Below are 21,906 nucleotides of genomic sequence, written 5' to 3'. Positions count from 1 at the left end.
TCAGGAGGTGATACATGCTACGGGGGAAAGTCAAGCTGGGTAAGAGGTTGCAGACCATGTGTGGGGGCAGGGAGGGTGGTGGGAGTGGAGCACTATTTTAGATGGCAAGGTCAGAGAAGGCCTTTCTGAGAGGGCAGTGTTCCAGCAAGTTCAGGGTATCCAGTTTCCAGCCCACAGCAGATTAGAAGCAGTGCATTTGATGAGGACAGGAATGTCATTTGAAGGCAGACAAATTGACAGGAGTGAGGAGTGTCAACTGACAGCCAGGCAGGATGCAGCAGCCATCAAACAAGCAGCCCAAGCACTCAGAGGGCCCAGCATGAGGGCCACCCTTCCACACTTCTGTAGCCTTTAGGATATCCCTGTGACAAAGCTCAAAACAGCCTTCTGTTCTGTCACCTCTCTTACTGCATCAGCGCCATCTCCTGGCCTTTCCTTCACTAGCCGGTAAGCCTCTTGAAGGCAGGGTTTGCATCGTGTTTGTCATTGTACTTTCAGTGCCCACCACAATAAGGGGACACAACAAGGGAGTCTATAAATATTTACTATCTGTGACTGTCTTGATGACACTGAATCACCTTCCCAAATACTGCTAATACCACCACTATTTTCTAGAATTCTCTGTGCAAGCATATAATAGACTTTAGACTTTAGAATGAATAATTGATCAAGTTTTAACTTTGATGACTGGGTGTTTAAAACAAGAGAAAAGTGTCAGCCATCTGGAGGACTGACTTACAGGAAAATCCTCATTTCCCCAAATTGCTGGGAAGTGAGATGCTCCTGGGCTAGTCCATCTTGCCTTGACATCACCTGATTGCTCTCTTGGCCTGAGCGGTGGTGTTCACACTTGGGGACGTGTATGAATCACACAGGAGGGGGCTGGTTAGAAATGAAGGTTTCCAGGCTCTCTCTTTGGAGATTATGATTCATGAAGGGATATGGACAAGCACAATAATAAAAACTACAACAAGCATCACTGAGCACTAAGTAATTGCCAGGTGTTGTTCTAGATGCATTCCAGGGTCTCTCCCATCTAAACAACAAAACTATTTGGTGACACCCTTTATAGATGAGGTGAAAGAGGAACAGAAGTCTCAGGTAATTTGCCCAGGGTCACACAACTAGTGAGAAGTTACAGGATTCAAACTCAAGCCGCTGGACCCAAAGCTCTGAAGCAGCACCCCAGTCTATCGCCACTCAGCCTATATTCTCATCAAGCAGGCCAGATATGTGGGTGGTGGAGGAGTATCACTTTAAGAACCCTGGCCTGTATCAGTCTTCTCCTTCAATTCCTGTATCTTCTAGCTATGTTTATTAATACTATGACTGTGACCCTGGCCTTTCAAGAACCTCTTCCATTTCCCACATGGGAAGGGGACCACAGGCCCAATCCTCGTTTTAAATGAGAGGATGTCTCGGATACATAAAACAAACTTGTGGTTACCAGGGGGAAAGGGTGAAAGGGATAAACTGGGAAACTGGGATTGACACAGACACACCACTCTATATTGGGTTGGCCAAAATGTTCATTCAGGTTTTTCCACACCATTGTATGAAAACACCCAAACGAACTTTTTGGTTAACCCAATATAAAATTGATAACTAATAAGGACCTACTGTATAGCACTGGAGCTTCCCAGGTAGTGCTAGTGGTAAAGAACTCGCCTGCCAATGCAGGAGATAGAAGAGATGCGGCTTCGATCCCTGGGTTGGGAAGATCCCCTGGAGGAGGGCATGGCAACCCACTCTAGTATTCTTGCCCAGAGAATCCCATGGACAGAGGAGCCTGGCAAGCTATAGTCCATAGGATTACAAAGAGTCAGACACGACTGAGCAACTGACACTTTCCCTTTTCATGCAAGGAAGCCCAAGCAGTCCAGAGAAAGGCCAATGGGGCAAGAAACCAAGGCTCCCGACCCCAGGTGAGCTCCCACTAGAGAACCAGCACCAACTCTCTACCCATCTTGAAAATGGTTTCACTAGCCCCAAAGTGAGCCTTCCTAGTGGACAAAAGAAGAAAAAACAAACCCTCCCTGCTGAACCTTATCCAATTTGCAGATTTTTTAATATTTATTTTATGTATTTGGCTGTACCAAGTCCTAATTGTGGCACATGGGATCTAGTTCCCTGACCAGGGATCGAACCAGGGCCTCCCGCATCGTGAGCATTGAGTCTTAGCCACTAGATCACCAGGGAAGTCCCCCAAATTGCAGATTTTTGAGCAAAATAAAAGACTTATTTTGAACTACTGAGTTTTGAGGCTGTTTATAATGCAGTGATGGATAACTGATGGAGAGTTTTTATCAGAATCTTTTTTTTTTTTAAAAGCCACAGTATATTTTTCCCTCTTGGGGGCCTGCCGTCTCAAGTTCTCCCCTGTATCTCCATCTCTTCTAGCACTTTCACTGGAGCAGTAGGGAATGCTTCCCTTCTCACCAACAGCAAGAGACTTCATGTGACTGTAAATATTTGTTAATTGACAGAAAGGCCTAATCTTCCTCTTATCCCATCCAAGCTGGTTTCCTTGGAAACCTAATTTTCCATGGATTCCCTTGATTCCCTCTTGCAAACAAATGTTATTAGAGCAGAGATTGAATTGTAGGCACTTTGAGTAAACTTAATAAATCCAAGGACCCATGTGGTCCAATCTTGGAGCACTATCTCTTTTAGGAGTTACAGACCATCAAAAAAGCAGCTCTTTTTGATGTTCAAAACAATGTAATAGAGATCCCTTCATAACCCATGCAACACTTCCTCAACCCCTTCCCCGATCTCCAATTCCTTTGTCCCTCACAGCTGCTTCGGAAACTTTTACACACAAAAGATTTTTCAAGTCTTGATCTGGGCTTCCCTGGAGGCTGTGTCTGCAATGAAGGAGACACAGGACATGCGGGTTTGATCCCTGGGTCGGGAAGATCCCCTGGAGAAGGAAATGGCAACCCACTCCAGTATTCTTGCCTGGAGAATCTCAGGACAGAGAAGACAGGGCTATAGTCCAAAGGGTCGCAGAGTCAAACTGGGCACAGAATCCATCTTGATCCTTTTCCTCCACTCTCTCTTTTCTCTCCCCTTCTCCCCAAACCATGGTTTAGTTTTTGGCCAGCAAGGAATAAGTTTTTCCTACTCTAGGAAGGTGAAAGGAACAATTTAGAGGGATTCTGAGCAGGTAAACATGGGTTTCTTTTAATCAGGTAGATTTCTGAAAAGAGGAGGGAAGGAAGTTTGCAACCACTGATTGTGATTTTGTCTTAATATATTACATAGCATCCATTTCAATTTAGTTAATGATTACTGATGAAAAGGTAAAAAGAAGAAATAAACTTTATGTTAATGAAAAGACTCTGTGATTTTTACATATCATCTTTATATCAGGTGGTCTTCCCATGCTGTGGCACCATGGAAAACATAAAGCACATTTCTGGCAAGCAGTTTGTTAACTGGTCCAGAAAAAACAGTATTTGGAGGGATACAATTCCTGCTTTAAGTTCAATTCTCTTTGTCAACTCAATTAACCAACTTTTCTGTCTGTCTGCAGTCACCGTTTCTGGCTCTCTTTTTTTTCCCCACTTTAATGGAAATGTTCAAAATGAATAAAGGCAATCTGATGATTTCCTGGTAGTGATTTTGATTCTGAAGAGGTTTTACAATCAGCCATTGTTCTGTATTTTAAAAATACCTCTTAGGGATTTTCTTTTCCTTAGCAATGATTTGCTGTGGTCCCCTTTACCCATTATCCAGGCCCTCAGTGGGTCACAATTCTGACTCAGGAAAGAAATTTACCAGGTACTGGGGCTAATAGTAGAAACCTTATTTAACAATAATTACAAGTACAAGAGGAAAAGTACAATTACTAACAGATCTTCTATTCTCTGAGTACAAAGATACTCAAGAATAGCTAAAATCAGTCAATTATTTCCTTTCCCCTGCAGAAAAGTACACATTTATTCTTAGCTTCCTGACTATCTCCTCCAACCCTTAGCTCAGGGGTTTTCCAAGTGTGGTCCCTGGACAAGAACCAAGAGCATCACCTGAGAACTTGAGAGAAATGCAAATTCCCTGTCCTGACACCACACCTATAGAAACAATCTCTGAAGTAGGGTCCAGAAAGCTGTGTATGAACAAGCTCTCCAGGCAATTCTGAGCCTCCCAGATTTTGAGAACCACTGCCTTAGTCAAGTGGTCCCTAACCTTTTTGGCACCAGGGACTGATTTTGTGGAAGACAATTTTTCCACAGATCAGGGGAGGGGATGGTTTTGGGATAATTCAAGTGCATTACATTTATTGTGCACTTTCTCTTCTTTAAATTGGAGGATAATTGCTTTACAATGTTGTGGTAGTCTCTGCTGTACATCAACTCAAATCAGTCATATATATATATATATATATATATATATATATATATATATATATATATATACATACACATATATATATATCCCCTCCCTCTTGATCCTCCCTCCTCCCCAATTCCACCCTAGTAGGTCATCAAAGAGCAACCAGGCTGGGCTCCCTGTGGTATACAGCAGCTTCCCACTAGCTATCTATTTGACACATAATAGTGGATATATGTCAATGCTACTCTCTCAATTTCTCCCAGCCTCTCCTCCCCCTGCCATGTCCACAAGTTCGCTCTCTACATCTTCAAATCTATTTCTTCTCTGTAAATAGGTTCATCAGTATTATTTTTCTAGATTCCTATAGTGCATATATAGGAATATATATAGTGCATATATAGGAAAAACTAATATTTGTTTTTCTCTTTCTGACTTACTTCACTCTGTATAACAGGCTCTAGTGTGCACTTTATTTCTAACCTAATGCTGCTGCTGATCTGATATAGAGGTTGGGGCCCCCTGCCTCCGATCATATAATTAATTGGATGAGAAAGGCACAGCAACCTGAAAGTGAAAGAACCTGAGTTCTGTTCTGTGCTCTGCTTCAGTTTACTGTGTGGCCTCTGTCAAGTTGCTGCACCTCTCTGGACCTCAGTTTTCTCATCTATACAATGAAGAACACAGTTCAGAAATTCTTTTCGGTTCCTACAAGCTCCAGAAAGTAAAAAGCCACTGCCCTCAAGAACACTAGCCGAGGACTCTGATATCCTGCCAGGTGATTCTCTTTTTTCTAACATATCAGTTTTCTTTCTTTCTTTCTTTTTTAAAGTTAGGAAAGGCAAACCCACTCTTGTCAACATGACTAAATACTTTAAACATCTAGAAGCTGTATTTAAAACATTTCTGTCAAGACCAAGTCATTTATTAAAGTTGCTGGTGAATGCTCCCTGACAGTTTTCTCCCTCAGAATTTATCATTTCTCAGCCAGAAATATTAATTCATCTCATCAGTCCGGGAATCTTGATGGGCAATCATTTTTTATTTGCCCTAAGAATAGATTCATAATTCTTTTCATTCAGAAGAATATTCTCCCTGTACAAAAGTGACTCAGCATTAGTTAGAATTAATATTAATATGCCAACTTAGCATATTCTATGGGTCGAAATGATGGATCAACATATTCTTGAAATAATATTAAAACTTAATTTTGATGACAAATGTTACATAAGATTTATATTCTCAGATGGTACTATGATATGCATTTTTAAAACCTTTTATTTTTTTCCCCTGCTGATAAATTCAACTGAGTATTTTTGAGCTGAGACCAATCTTAAGCCAAGACAGAGAATACGGGGCTGGGCACTCTTTGTTGAATTTCAACCAATGATTCATTGCATCCATTTGTCAAAATTCAGAATGTGACAAACAAGCCTTTGATGAAATAGATAAGACTTTCCAGATGGAATGAAATCCTGACACAAGTAGTTTTGAAATTAGCTTAATCTTTCTATTACTGAAGGAACAGAGAATGAAAAAATGAGATTTTTACCCTGAGGAGTCACTGATCACAGGTAAAGAGCTTACACAGTCACAGTGAAAAATGGTTTTGGATCTGAAAACAGAGGAGGAAATATATACTATGTAAGGGGAAAGTCCTTTCAAATGGTCTTTTTGCCTTTAAAAATAAACATTAGAAGAAGAAACAAAGACATTGCTGGTATAAAGATCACAATCAGATGCAGGTCAAATCAAATGGTCTGCACCTAGGCCAGGATTCAGTTCAACCCCAAGCACTGAGGGAAGGCGAAAAACAAACAGGCTGAAGAGGAAAATCAGGATCAAGAGATGTGGACGCCCTGGTTAAAAAAATATATTAAAAAAAAAAAAGGAAAAGTCAGTGATTCCTGCATGTAACAATACAGTATACTTTATTGTATTAAAATTTTTTTTTTTAAAAAGAGAGAGACCTGTAGCCTCACCAACCAACTAACTAGGTTACTCTGGACACACTGCTCCTGTGTCCAGATGGCCTTGAGAGGGTGTGGAAGCCAGGCTTGTTTCAGGTTCCCTGGACAAGGGGCTGCCTGGATGGGAGTCGTATACAGGCCTGCTGCTTCAGGGAAAGTCTAGGTGGGGGAAATCAAGAGACTGTTCTTCCTTTGGGCGTTATTTCTGTTATAGGGAAAAGTCCACCTGAGGGCCGGCATTCCCTCTCTTCATTCAATAAATATTTGTTCGGCACTTGTGTGTCACACACTGTTCTAGGAGGCACATCACAACACAAAGATCTTGGCCCTCAAGGAGCTTAGATTCTTGCGTGGTGTGGAGAAAAAGGGTAGCATAACAGGCCAGAGACTGCCATCCTTAGATAGGCCTGTTGGCAAGGCTGGCCTTGGCTGGCATTTGAGAACTTGGATTTCTGGACAACCAAGCCCAGGACTAGTAAGGGTGCGCCTCAACTGTTTGTGTGAACAATATAGTTGATTCTGAACACTGGCTTTCCTCCTGGGAGTCTGGAATTTTGTATATGTGCTGGGTAGAGGGAGCCTATGTGACTAGGGTAGGGTAAATAAACAAAAATATGTGCCCCATGGACTTTCATGTTGGTATGAGGGGGAAAATCTCAGGTGTTGAGTAATTGTATTTCAACCTTAAGGCAAAAACTATGGCAAAAGTAATCATATTGGATTGACACTTGGACAACATGGGTTTGGATTGTGCAGGTCTGATATTGTTTTCCAATAAATATTTGCTTTAGTACTACATAATCCAAGCTTCTTTGATCCCACGGATGCGAAACTGTGGATATTGAGGGCTGACTGTAAAGTTCTATGCAGAGTTTTGGCTACACAGAGGCTCACTGCCCCCAACCTCCCAGTTGTTCAAGGATCAACTGTAATCACTTAATAATTTAGTTAAATAAACACTATTTATTTTTGACTTTTCATATGAATGCTGCTGCTGCTGCTGCTAAGTTGCTTCAGTCATGTCTGACTCTATGGCAACCCCATAGATGGTAGCCCACCAGGCTCCCCTGTCCCTGGGATTCTCCAGGCAAGAACACTGGAGTGGGTTGCCATTTCCTTCTCCAATGCGTGAAAGTGAAAAGTGAAAGTGAAGTCACTCAGTCGTGTCCGACTCTTCCCGACCCCATGGACTGCAGCCTACCAGGCTCCTCCATCCATGGGATTCTCCAGGCAAGAGTACTGGAGTGGGGTGCCATTGCCTTCTCTAATTTAATACCTAGTATTGGCTTTATTAAGGCTTCCCAGGTGGCTCAGTGGTAAAGAACCTGCCTGCCAATGCAGGAGATGCAAGAGACCCAGGTTCAATCTCTGGGTTGGGAAGATCCCCTGGAGGAGGGCATGGCAACCCACTCCAGTATTCTTGCCTGAGAATCCCATGCAAAGAGGAGACTGATGGGCTACAGTCCCTGGGGTCACAAAGAGTCAGACATGATTGAGGTACTGAGCACACACATCGGCTTTATTGGAAGGGCAGGAAGATAAAGGATCTATGATACTTGTGAGGTGAAGGAAGCTCTTGTGGCCTATTTATGGCAGACCTAATGAAAGATGCTGAAGGCCAAAGGGATGTATAAAGCCCCTCAGCATCTGCTCTACCCCCTCTCCAGCACACCCATCCCCCCAAATCTCCCCAAAGCCTAGAACCCTGAGAATATACACCCACACCTGACACACAACTTCACGCTGCCCCTGACATCACAGGCTGCCATGGACTGCAAGGCCAGCCACAAAGTCTTTCCCCCTGTGCATCCAGGCACTTTTAGTTTTACTTTGTAGTTCCTCTCATCAAGACGTGAAATTCAGCTAGCTACCCTTTGACACTGGAGCGTCTACATGACTTTGCTTCAGTCAACATGTGTGAAAGTGGTGATTCAGTGATTCCGAATCAAAGCCTCCAGAGGCCTTGTGTGCCTCTGTCCCCAGTCTTGGAGTTCAGTCATCCCAATGGCCTCAGCCAATAGCTGGCCAATGGAAAGATATATGAGCAAGGCCACCCAGACCAGCCAGTTCCAGTCGACCTTCCCTCTCAGCGCCGACACACTGGCAATCCCAGCCATGATCAGCCAAGACTGGCCCTGACCAGCCGAGCCACTAGATGGGAGTCAGGAGTGATAATCACAACCCAAACAGAAGCCAGGAGGGTTTAATGTTGTTTGGCAGCCAGAGGTGACCGAGATGCGTGCCCAAGCTTGAGTGTCTCAGCCAAAGCTGTACAGGTGCCTCCTGACAGGGGCTCCAAAGTTGAAATCACTGCAGTGTCTCTCAGGGGCTCTCTCAGGACAAACACAGGGCTGATGACCACTTCAAAGCCAGAAGGACTCGGAGGGACACTGCTCACTTCAAAGATGGGATAGCCTCAGAGAACTCTTGCATTTTGGCTTGAGAGTCAAACAATTGTCACACGGCTTCTCCCTCTCCCTCTCTCTCTCTCTCTCTCTGGCTCCCCAGGAGAAGAGCAATTGAAACGCTGGAAACAGTCTCCCCTCAAGTACAACAAAGGGCAGATTCTCTCAGCTCAGGGAGGCTGGCCTTTGGCGGAAAGGGAACAGCAGGAAGGGCAGATTCCAGAGCAGCTGAGAAAGAACTCCGGGCCTGGGTGAAATGCAGGCAGTCTGCCTAGTGGGGAGACTGGCAGCATTTCAATATCACCACAGTCTCATTTTGTAGAGCTGAGAGAATAGTCTCATCTCCCAAGAATGACAGAGCTGCCCATTTTATTGTATGCTTCTTAGGCAGCAACATGGCGAGTTAATTGAAAACCTGAATGTATCCATGCCCATCAACCTCCATGCTTTTTTCACTCTCCTCGACTCCCCACATTTTTTGTTTTTTGGCTTGACAGCTACACCAGGTATCCCCTGTAATCATTGTGCCCTGAAAAGAAAAAGTCAAGATATTTCAAGTGCCTTTTATTTTTTAATATAAATTTATTTATTTTAATTGGAGGCTAATTACTTTACAATATTGTATTGGTTTTGCTATACATTGACATGAATCCGCCACAGGTGTACATGTGTTCCCCATCCTGAACCCCGCTCCCACCTCCCTCCCCATACCATCCCTCTGGGTCATCCCACTGCACCAGCCGCGAGCATCCTGTCTCATGCATTGAACCTGGACTGGCGAATCATTTCTTATATGATATTATACATGTTTAAATGCCATTCTTCCAAATCATCCCACCCTCGCCCTCTCCCACAGAGTCCAAAAGTCTGTTCTATACATCTGTGTCTCTTTTGCTGTCTCGCATACAGGGTTATCGTTACCATCTTTCTAAATTCCATATATATGCATTATTATACTGTATTGGTGTTTTTCTTTCTGTCTTACTTCACTCAGGATAATAGGCTGCAGTTTAATCCACCTCCTTGGAACTGATTCAAATGTATTCTTTTTAATGGCTGAGTAATACTCCATTGTGTATATGTACCACAGCTTTCTTATCCATTCATCTGCTGATGGACATCTAGGTTGCTTCCATGTCCTGGCTATTATAAACAGTGCTGTGATGAATGTTGGGGTACATGTGTCTCTTTCAATTCTAGTTTCCTCGGTGTGTATGCCCAGCAGTGGGATTGTTGGGTGGTATGGCCGTTCTATTTCCAGTTTTTTAAGGAATCTCCACACTGTTCTCCATAGTGGCTGTACTAGTTTGCATTCCCACCAACAGTGTAAGAGGGTTCCCTTTTCTCCACACCCTCTCCAGCATTTATTGCTTGTAGACTTTGGATAGCAGCCATTCTGGCTGGCATGAAATGGTACCTTATTGTGGTTTTGATTTGCATTTCTCTGATAATGAGTGATGTTGAGCATCTTTTCATGTGTTTGTTAGCCATCTGTATGTCTTCTTTGGAGAAATGTCTGTTTAGGTCTTTGGCCCATTTTTTAATTGGGTCATTTATTTTTCTGGAATTGAGCTGCAGGAGTCGCTTGTATATTTTTGAGACTAATTCTTTGTCAGTTGTTTCATTTGCTATTATTTTCTCCCATTCTGAAGGTTGTCTTTTCACCTTTCTTATAGTTTCCTTTGTTGTGCAGAAGCTTTTAAGTTTAATTAGGTCCCATTTGTTTATTTTTGCTTTTATTTCCAATATCCTGGGAGGTGGGTCATAGAGGATCCTGCTGTGATGTATGTCGGAGAGTGTTTTGCCTATGTTTTCCTCTAGGAGTTTTATAGTTTCTGGTCTTATGTTTAGATCTTTAATCCATTTTGAGTTTATTTTTGTGTATGGTGTTAGAAAGTGTTCCAGTTTCATTCTTTTACAAGTGGTTGACCAGTTTTCCCAGCACCACTTGTTAAACAGATTGTCTTTTCTCCATTGTATATTCTTGCCTCCTTTGTCAAAGATAAGGTGTCCATGCTGCTGCTGCTAAGTCGCGTCAGTCATGTCCGACTCTGTGCGACCCCATAGACGGCAGCCCACCAGGCTCCCCCGTCCCTGGGATTCTCCAGGCAAGAACACTGGAGTGGGTTGCCATTTTCTTCTCCAATGCATGACAGTGAAAAGAGAAAGTGAAGTCTCTCAGTCATGTCTGACTCTTTGTGACCCCATGGACTGTAGCCCACTAGGCTCCTCCGTCCATGGGATTTTCCAGGCAAGAGTACTGGAGTAGGGTGCCATTGCTTTCTCCGAAGGTGTCCATAGATACGTGGATTTATCTCTGGGCTTTCTATTTTGTTCCATTGATCTATATTTTTCTGTCTTTGTGCCAGTACCATACTGTCTTGATGACTGTGGCTTTGTAGTAGAGCCTGAAGTCAGGCAGATTGATTCCTACAGTTCCATTCTTCTTTCTCAAGATTGCTTTGGCTATTTGAGTTTTTTTGGATTTCCATACAAATTGTGAAATTATTTGTTCTAGCTCTGTGGTAGCTTGATAGGGATTGCATTGAATCTATAGATTACTTTGGGTAGTATACTCATTTTCACTATATTGATTCTTCCGATCCATGAACACAGTATATTTCTCCATCTATTAGTGTCCTCTTTGATTTCTTTCACCAGTGTTTTATAGTTTTCTATATATAGGTCTTTTGTTTCTTTAGGTAGATATATCCCTAAGTATTTTTTTCTTTTTGTTGCAATGGTGAATGGAATTGTTTCCTTAATTTCTCTTTCTATTTTCTCATTATTCGTGTATAGGAATGCAAGGGATTTCTGTGCGTTGATTTTATATCCTGCAGCTTTACTATATTCATTGATTAGGTCTAGTAATTTTCTGGTGGTCTTTAGGGTTTTCTATGTAGAGAGTCATGTCATCTGCAAACAGTGAGAGTTTTATTTCTTCTTTTCCAATTTGGATTTCTTTTATTTCTTTTTCTGCTCTGATTGCTGTAGCCAAAACTTCCAAAACTATGTTGAATAGTAGTGGTGAGAGTGGGCACTCTTGTCTTGTTCCTGACTTTAGGGGAAGTGCTTTCAATTTTTCACCATTGAGGATAATGTTTGCTGTGGGTTTGTCATATATAGCTTTTATTATGTTGAGGTATGTTCCTTCTATTCCTGCTTTCTGGAGGGTTTTTATCATAAATGGATGTTGAATTTTGTCAGAGGCTTTCTCTGCATCTATTGAGATAATCATATGGCTTTTATTTTTCAATTTGTTAATGGCGTATTACGTTGATTCATTTGCAGATATTGAAGAATCCTTGAATCCCTGGGATAAAGCCCACTTGGTCATGATGTATGATCTTTTTAACATGTTGTTGGATTCTGATTGCCAGAAGTTTGTTAAGGATTTCTGCATCTATGTTCATCAGTGATATTGGCCTGTAGTTTTCTTTTTTTGTGGCATCTTTGTCAGGTTTTGGTATTAGGGTGATGGTGGCCTCATAGAATGAGTTTGGAAGTTTACCTTCCTCTGAAATTTTCTGGAAGAGTTTGAGAAGGATAGGTGTTAGCTCTTCTCTAAATTTTTGGTAGAATTCAGCTGCGAAGCCGTCTGGACCTGGGCTTTTGTTTGCTGGAAGCTTTCTGATTACAGTTTCAATTTCTGTGCTTGTGATGGGTCTTTTATGATTTTCTATTTCTTCCTGGTTCAGTTTTGGAAAGTTGTACTTTTCTAAGAATTTGTCCATTTCTTCCACGTTGTCCATTTTATTGGCATATAATCGCTGATAGTAGTCTCTTATGATCCTTTGCATTTCTGTGTTGTCTGTTGTGATCTCTCCATTTCATTTCTAATTTTATTGATTTGATTTTTCTCCCTTTGTTTCTTGATGAGTCCGGCTAATGGTTTGTCAATTTTATTTATCCTCTCAAAGAACCAGCTTTTGGCTTTGTTGATTTTTGCTATGGTCTCTTTTGTTTCTTTTGCATTTATTTCTGCTCTAATTTTTAAGATTTCTTTCTTTCTACTAAGCCTGGGGTTCTTCATTTCTTCCTTTTCTAGTTGCTTTAGGTGTAGAGTTAGGTTATTTATTTGACTTTTTTCTTGTTTCTTGAGTTATGCCTGTATTGCTATGAACTTTCCCCTTAGCACTGCTTTTACAGTGTCCCACAGGATTTGGGTTGTTGTGTTTTTGTTTTCATTCATTTCTATGCATACTTTGATTTCTTTTTTGATTTCTTCTGTGATTTGTTGGTTATTCAGCAGCGTGTTGTTCAGCCTCCATATGTTGGAATTTTAAATAGTTTTTCTCCTGTAAGAGATCTAATCTGCATTGTGGTCAGAAAAGATGCTCGGAATGATTTCAATTTTTTTGAATTTACCAAGGCTAGATTTATGGCCCAGAATGTGATCTATCCTGGAGAAGGTTCCGTGTTCGCTTGGGAAAAAGGTGAAATTCATTGTGTTGGGGTGAAATGTCCTATAGATATCAATTAGATCTAACTGGCCTATTGTATCATTTAAAGTTTGTGTTTCCTTGTTAATTTTCTGTTTAGTTGATCTATCCATAGGTGTGAGTGGGGTATTAAAGTCTCCCACTATTATTGTGTTATTGTTAATTTCCCCTTTCATACTTGTTAGCATTTGTCTTACATATTATGGTGCTCCTATGTTGGGTAAATATATATTTATAATTGTTATATCTTCTTCTTGGATTGATCTTTTGATCATTATGTAGTGTCCTTCTTTGTCTCTTTTCAGAGCCTTTGTTTTAAAGTCTATTTTATCTGATATGAGTATTGCTACTCCTGCTTTCTTTTGGTCTCTATTTGCGTGGAATATCTTTTTCCAGCCCTTCATTTTCAGTCTGTATGTGTCCCTTGTTTCAAGGTGGGTCTCTTGTAGACAACATATATAGGGTTCTTGTTTCCATTTCCATTCAGCCAGTCTTTGTCTTTTGGTTGGGGCATTCAACCCATTTACATTTAAGGTAATTATTGATAAGTATAGCACCGAAGAATTGATGCTTTTGAACTATGGTGTTGGAGAAGACTCTTGAGAGTCCCTTGGACTGCAAGGAGATCCAACCAGTCCATTCTGAAGGAGATCAGCCCTGGGATTTCTTTGGAAGGAATGATGCTAAAGCTGAAACTCCAGTACTTTGGCCACCTCACGCGAAGAGTTGACTCATTGGAAAAGACTCTGATGCTGGGAGGGATTGGGGGCAGGAGGAGAAGGGGACGACAGAGGATGAGATGGCTGGATGGCATCACTGACTCGATGGACGTGAGTCTGAGTGAACTCTGGGAGTTGGTGATGGATAAGGAGGCCTGGTGTGCTGCAATTTATGGGGTTGCAAAGAGTCGGACACGACTGACTGACTGATCTGATCTGATCTGATGATCCCATTGCCATTTACTTTATTGTTTTGGGTTCGAGTTTATACACCCTTTCTGTGTTTCCTGTCTAGAGAAGATCCTTTAGCATTTGTTGGAGAGCTGGTTTGGTGGTGGTGAATTCTCTCAGCTTTTGCTTGTCTGTAAAGCTTTTGATTTCTCCCTCATATTTCAATGAGATCCTTTCTGGGTACAGTAATCTGGGCTGTAGGTTATTTTCTTTCATCACTTTAAGTATGTCCTGCCATTCCCTCCTGGCCTGAAGAGTTTCTATTGAAAGATCAACTGTTATCCTTATGGGAATCCTCTTGTGTGTTATTTGTTGTTTTTCCCTTGCTGCTTTTTAATATTTGTTGTTTGTGTTTGATCTTTGTTAATTTGATTAATATGTGTCTTGGGGTGTTTTGCCTTGGGTTTATCCTGTTTGGGACTCTCTGGGTTTCTTGGACTTGGGTGATTATTTCCTTCCCCATTTTAGGGAAGTTTTCAACTATTATCTCCTCAAGTATTTTCTCATGGTCTTTCTTTTTGTCTTCTTCTTCTGGGATTCCTATGATTCGAATGTTGGGGCATTTAACATTGTCCCAGAGGTCTCTGAGATTGTCCTGATTTCTTTTAATTCGTTTTTCTTTTTTCCTCTCTGTTTCATTTATTTCTACCATTCTTCTACCTCACTTATCCTATCTTCTGCCTCCGTTTTCTACTGTTGGTTCCCTGCAGAGTGTTTTTGACCTCACTTATTGCACTATTCATTATATATTGACTCTCTTTTATTTCTTCTAGGTCCTTGTTAAACCTTTCTCGCATCTTCTCAATCCTTGTCTCCAGGCTATTTATCTGTAACTCCATTTTGTTTTCAGTATTTTGGATCATTTTCACTATCATCATTTGGAATTATTTATCAGGTAGATTCCCTATCTCTTCCTCTTTCGTTTGCTTTGGTGGGCATTTACCCTGTTCTTTTACCTGCTGGGTATTTCTCTGCCTCTTCATCTTGTGTTGGGGTGGCCTTTCCATATTCTGGCAGTTTTTGGAGTTCTCTTTATTGTGGAGTTTCCTGGCTGTGGGTGTGGTTGGACGGGTGGCTTGTCAAGGTTTCCTGGTTAGGGAACCTTGTTTCGGTGTTCTGGTGGGTGGAGCTGGATTTCTTCTTTCTGGAGTACAATGAAGTGTCCAGTAATGAGTTATGAGACTCATTGGGCAGCCTGTATATTGAAGCTCAGGGCTATGTTCCTGTGTTGCTGGAGAATTTGCGTGGTATGTCTTGCTCTGGAACTTGTTGGCCCTTGGGTGGTGCTTGGTTTCAGTGTAGGTATGGAGGCGTTTGATGAGCTCCTATCGATTAATGTTCCCTGGAGTCAGGAGTTTTCTGGTGTTCTCAGGATTTGGACTTAAGCCTTCTGCCTCTGGTTTTCAGTCTTATTCTTACAGTAGCCTCAAGACTTCTCCATCTGTCACTTCCAAAGCAGTTCCCTGTTTTAGATTCTGCTGTTTGCTGGTCTCTTCAGTGTCTGATTTCCACCCTGACACAAGGAGGCGGTGGTGGACACTTTTTTAGGCTCACTTGCTCAGTTGTGCCGTGGGGAGGGAGAGACGCTGCAAACAAATAACACTGGCATCTGTGGGGAGAGCTCGCAGTGTCTCAGCCACACTGGGTTTGCCCCCACTCACGGCATGTATGCTTTCCCTGTCTACACTGCTTAGGCTCTAGGTTGCTCTACCGGGAACTGTCTGAGGCTGACCCTGGGCTGCATGCACTTCCCAGGTCTAAGCCGCTCAGGTTCAGGTACTCAGTACTCCTCAGAGGCGCAGACTCGGTTGGGCCAGCGTTTTGAGCCCTTCCCAGGTCTGAGCAGCTCAGGTGACCAGTTGTTTGGTGAGCACAGTTGCTGCGACTTATCGCCTCCTGCTTTCCTGCCACTCAGTTTTCTGGGTGTACAACCAGTGCACCTTCTCAGGTGGATGTCAACCGTCCAGAATCCCAAGAAGTCTTGGTTAGCAACGAAGGCTGCTTGCAGTTTGGTAGATAATCACGGCCGCCCCCTTCTGGCTCTGGCTGCCCTCGCCTGCCTGTCTCCAGAGGGGGATGTGCCAGTCCGCAGCCGGCTAGCTCTGCTCAGTCCTTTGTTCTGTGAGTGGGCCTGGAGGTGTCTTAGGTTAGGGCTTTTCGCAGGGTAGCTATCCCACAGTCTGGTTTGCTATCTCAAGTTAGTTCCCTCAGATTGCCCTCAGGGCATTCAGGCCCAGTCCTTACTGTAAGCAATGCAGCCTGTGCCTCACTGCCCAGCCCCTGCTTGCTAGTGGCGGATGCGGGCGTCTGCGGGTGTCTGCGCTGCTTCTCTACTGGGAGTTATCGTTGGGCACGTAATCTGTGGGTTTTATTTATTTATTTATTTTTTCTCCCAGTTATGTTGCCCTCTGTGGTTCCAAGGCTCACCACAGACTCGCCAGTGAGAGTGTTTCCTGGTGTTTGGAAACTTCTCTCTTTTTTAAGACTCCCTTCCTGGGACAGATCTCCATCCCTATCTCTTCTGTCTCTCTTTTTATCTTTTATATTTTTCCTACCTCCTTTAGAAGACAATGGGCTGCTTTTCTGGGTGCCTGATATCCTCTGCCGGCATTCAGAAGTTGTTCTGTGGAATTTATTCAGCGTTCAAATGTTCTTTTGATGAATTTATGGGGGAGAAAGTGGTCTCCCATCCTATTCCTCCACTCTTAGGACCGCCCCCCTCAAGTGCCTTTTAAATCCATACCAAGAACTCTCTAGACACCAAAGAAGTACAGTGAAAGCAGACCTAATGTCCCCATGAAAATGAGGATCATGAAATGAGAGACAAACTCACATTGAAACACTGCAGTGGGCTGCTTCAATCTTGCATCCATTTACTTGGTACCATGTACTGTGAAAAGCAAGACAGAACACACTCCTTGTCCTCTGGAGTCTGAGGTCTTTGTCTGCCCTCAAAGAGCTCTCAGGGACTTCTCTGGGGGTCCAGTGGTTAAAACTTTCCCTCCAATGCACGGAGTGTGGGTTCGATCCCTGGTCAGGGAGCTAGGATCCCACGTGCCTCAGGGCCAAAAATCCAAAACAGAAAACAGAAGCAATATTGTAACAAATTCAATAAAGACTTCAAAAATGGTCCACATCAAAAAAAGAAAATCTTAACAAAAAAGAAAGAAAGAAATCTTCTCAGCCCTGTCAGAGCTCAGGACACAAAGTGTCAAATGCTACGATGGAAGCAGGTTCCAAATTCTAGGCCAACACAAAAGAGAGAGTCATGCTTACAAGTCTGTCAATAAGGTTAGAGGCACCCATGTGAAGTGAGTGCCCAGCACTGTGATGTTCACTTCTCCAAGGGTGAGTGAGTTCAGGCCATCTACCAGGAGGTTCTTGTGAAAAATCCTAAAACTCTACTTTGTCTCATCTCTGCCACACAATCCCACCAGGACCCCAACCGGCCTTTAGACCCTGACACAAGCTATTCTGCATTCATTTTGGAAAGGGCGAAAGGAAATTCTCTGGAAGAACTAATCTCCTGTTTTAAGACACAGCGAAAGAAGCCCATCCATCTCTCTTCCCAACCTCCATCTTCTGCCAGACTTTCTATGGGAATCCATGAAACACTTCTATATCCTTTACGCATATGAAACAAAATGCAAAGTTGTCTTTTATCACACTTTTCCCCTCCAAATTCTGAAATCTGCACAACGGAGAAATCATCATTCCCTTTCATCCAGTGACCAGGTTACAGATAAAAATGTACGAGCTAATTCAGAGGCATAAAGCAGAGTCAGAGGATTAAACAAAGCAATCACCTTCAAAATGTTACAAAGCCAAGCTGAAAAGCCTGATCTTGGCCATACACACACAGTTTTTAATCAAGAAAGAGAAATACATCATTCTGTCACCTACCAAACTGTATTTTCTTTCCTCTTTAAAAGAAGAATGAACTCCTAGCAACTAAATTATTTTAATAAGGTTAAATGAAGAAGCAGCAGCAAAAAGCAGTTACCCAGCTCCACAGTGGGCAAAACCCTAATCTAATGCAGGTCTAATTAACTCTAATTGATGCAAAACGTCATCTAAAAATCAACAGGAAGTATATAGTAATAGCATTGGAAAGACCCTCATTATTTAAGAATCAATGTCTAAAGGGCATTTTTAAAAGGAATGTAATACCCCCAAGATGTTCACGTTCCATGCTGCTTCATTCTTTATCAAAAGACCTTATCAACTGCTCCTTATCAAGAATCTGGGTATCCAGAGAGGCAGACTAATGATAATTAATACTACAAGGTCTTCTTTCAAAATCATTAGGGATTCACTAAGCTGACAACACAAGCTGTTTAACACTTGAACTGTCTAATGACATTGCAGGATAAGGGGTACCACCATATTTATGACTTTGGAAATTCCGTTGTTGAATTTCCAAACTACTCTGCGTGCACAGTGTGATGTCCGTTTACCTTTCCTTTTGATTTTAGGTGCAGTTTGTGCCTTCAAAACCCAATCTGTATACTTATCTCACTGGGGGGAAATGGAGTTTGGACGTTGAAAGGCTGACCTTTGCTTCTTCCCTCTGCCAAACCCATCCCCTACTGGCAGCAGACACTCGCTCTCTTTCCTAGTACTGAATATTGGATTCTGCAGGGGGAAAAAAAAGAGCAAAGTTGAATAATAGAGGCAGGGAAATTTAGTTAGTTGCCTACCCAATATCCATTTCTCCCTTCAGAACCCCAGCAGTTTTCAAGGTGGCCTAGATAAAGGCAAGCTTTCCTAGTCTCCCGTGTGTGGCCATACAACAGTCCTGGTCAACAGATACAAGGAGAAATTTGGAAATGTCTTGGACAGCTTTTGCTTCCCTGATCAGTGGAGACATACTCAGCACAGCCTTTTCTCTGCTTCCTATCTTGAATGTAAACATGGTATCTGGACCTTACCCACGGATTCTGTAACCATGACCTGGGAAAGTCCCTGACATCACCAACTCACTGTACCAATACCAGCAGCCATCTGATGTTAGATGGCTATATGTTAGAATATGTTATGTTAGAATACAGTGTATTAAAAAGCACAGACATCATTTTGCCAACAAAGGTCCATATAGTCAAATCTACGGTTTTTCTAGTAGTCATGTACAGATGTGAGAGTTGGACCATAAAGAAGGCTGAGCACTGAAGAAATGATGCTTTCAAACTGTGGTGTTGGAGAAGACTCCTGAGAGTCCCTTGGACTGCAAGGAGATCCAACTAGTCAATCCTAAAGGAAATCAACGCCGACTCACTGGAAAAGACCCTGAGGCTGGGAAAGATTGAAGGCAGGAAGAGAAGCGGGTGACAGAGGATGCGATGGCTGGACGCCATCACCGACTCAATGGACATGTGTTTGAGCAAACTCTGGGAGACGGCGAAGGTCAGGGAAGACTGGCATGCTGCAGTCTATGGCATCACAAAGAGTTGGACATGACTGAATGACAGAACAACAACAACAACAATCTGTTGAAACCACCATAGTCAGGTTTTCAATCAGCTACAGCTAACAGCACTGGTAACAGATATATTAAGCCAGGAAAGGAATCCAGCTTCCACCCTCAGATCTGAGCAGATTTCGTTGTTTAAAATAATCCCTGTTAGGTTACGGTAATTTGTCTGTTCCTTGGGAATAGAACCATTTGAGTGATGGCTCCATACAGGCTCTAACAGTATCTTTCATCACTCCTGTTTCGCCCAAGACCAAAGCCAGCAATGAAACCATTTTATTAAAGCTGTACTTGGCGTCATGCACCAGTGATCACTGATCACAAGCTGAAGTTTACAAAGGAAAGCTATGGTCTTCTGAGAACATCATTAAATGGCATAGCACAGAGTTTGCATCGTAAGTCTCTCCTTGGAACTTGGGGTTTGCCTCTCTCATACAATCCTATGCGGCTTCCCTGGTGGCTCAGTGGTAAAGAATCTGCCTGAAATGCAGGAGACCTGAGTTTGATCCCTGGGTCGGGAAGATCCCCTGGAGAGGAGAATGGCAACCCACTCTACTACTCTTGCCTGGGAAATCCCATGGACAGAAGAGCCTGGTGGGCTAAAGTCCATGGGGTTGCCACAGAAGAGTTGGACACACCTTAACAACTAAACAACAACACAGTGTTATGGAATTACCTTTAATCGGACATTCATGACAACTCTTCCCCCAACAGCAATTTTTTTTTTTTTTTTTTGGCAGCACTGTGAGGCTTGCAGGATCTTAGTTCCTTGACCAGAGATGAAATCTGTGCTCCTAACCACTGGGAAATCAAGGAATTCCCCCAACAGCATTTTCTGATGAAAATGAAGTTGACCTTTCTAACACCAAGGTAAAAAGTTCTTAAAGGACACAGACATAAAAGCAATAGTTGCCGATATGAATCTTGTCCACAGAGTAAGCAGAAATGTTTTTACTAAAAGAACATCAAGAAGAGGGAAATGTGTTTAGGTGACCAGACTGAGCTTCTGGGTGAAGAGCTATACCAGTACTGGACTTGCTGCTGCTGCTGCTAAGTCACTTCAGTCACGTCTGACTCTATGCAGCCCACCAGGCTCCCCCGTCCCTGGGATTCTCCAGGCAAGAACACTGGAGTGGGTTGCCATTACCTTCTCCAATGCATGAAAGTGAAGAGTGAAAGTGAAGTCACTCAGTCGTGTCTGACTCTTAGTGACCCCATGGACTGGAGCCTACCAGGCTCCTCTAACCATGGGATTTTCCAGGCAAGAGTACTGGAGTGGGTTGCCATTGCCTTCTCCGACCGGACTTGCTAGGCTATAAGAAAGGAATGCTCTATGAAAGCAGGTGGTTCAAAAGTGTTGAGCAAAGGACCACTCAGTGGAACACTGGCACCATCTACAATTTCTAAGAAATGCAGAATCTTAGGTCTCATCCCACATATTATTTTTGGCCGTGCTGGGTCTTTGCTGCTGCATGCAGGCTTTCTCTAGTGGCAGCGAGTGTGGGCTAATCTTCACTGTGGGTGCGTGGGCTTCTCTTGTTGTGGATCATGGGCTCAGTGGGATCTTCCTCGACCAGGGATTGAACCACGTCCCCTGCACTGGCAGGTGGATTCTTAACTGCAGGACCACCAGGGAAAGCCCCAGATCTTCAATAGGTTCTCCAGGTGATTCAGGTACATTACAACTTGAGAAGCACTGATTTTGACAATTTTCCTAACGTGTTAGAACACCTGAGGTCAGGAGATGTTACTTACTCCCATTCCAGTGAATGGCAGGCATTGCTCAGTATTTAGAAGGCCATAAATGTTGCCTGTGGACCTTGCAAGGATTTACAGTATTTGCCACAGCAGCAAGAAGGAAATTTACTCTGTCCGTGGCATCAATGATTAATATATTTGACTCGCCTAAAGATATTAATTTCCCCCTAAAGGGTCATTTATCAAGGTCTCTGAGGTTAATATATATTCTTCAAGATGACAGTGATAACAAGAGTTGTTGCTGTGACTACACAATGGATATACGATAGCGATTTTTCATAAAGATGCTTCCCTCTGTCACCTCAACAAGGCAACACAAATAACTCAGAAGTCTGGTGTGTGGTCTGGTTTATATCACTGGAAAGGGTTATTCTGGGCATTGGTGCTATTTGATCAGACCCAAGAATGCTGTCAATGGATTGTCAATGGCATTATCCAAAGAACTGGGAGCTTATTTACACCTAATCATAGCACCAATTTACTTAAAAAAGAAAATGTCCATTTGCTCTTGTAAGGAGAGGGTGAATATCAAACATGATTACATATATCAGTATCTTGCCATCTACACTGAATGTG

General features: G+C 42.7%; 1 protein-coding gene across 1 annotated transcript in view; it reads right to left on the bottom strand.

Moving 5' to 3' along the window:
• Positions 1–21,906, bottom strand: part of LANCL3 (LanC like family member 3) — a 121,821-nt gene that overhangs the window by 72,987 nt on the left and 26,928 nt on the right. The gene's annotated exons all lie outside the window — the stretch shown is intronic.

This window comes from Bos grunniens, chromosome X, assembly GCF_055505025.1.
Source record: "Bos grunniens cultivar Pamir isolate PY7600 chromosome X, Bosgru_T2T1.0, whole genome shotgun sequence".
NCBI classification, from domain to species: Eukaryota; Metazoa; Chordata; class Mammalia; order Artiodactyla; family Bovidae; genus Bos; species Bos grunniens.
The sequence above is the reverse complement of the archived record's forward strand: the minus strand, read 5'-3'. Positions and strand labels throughout refer to the sequence as shown.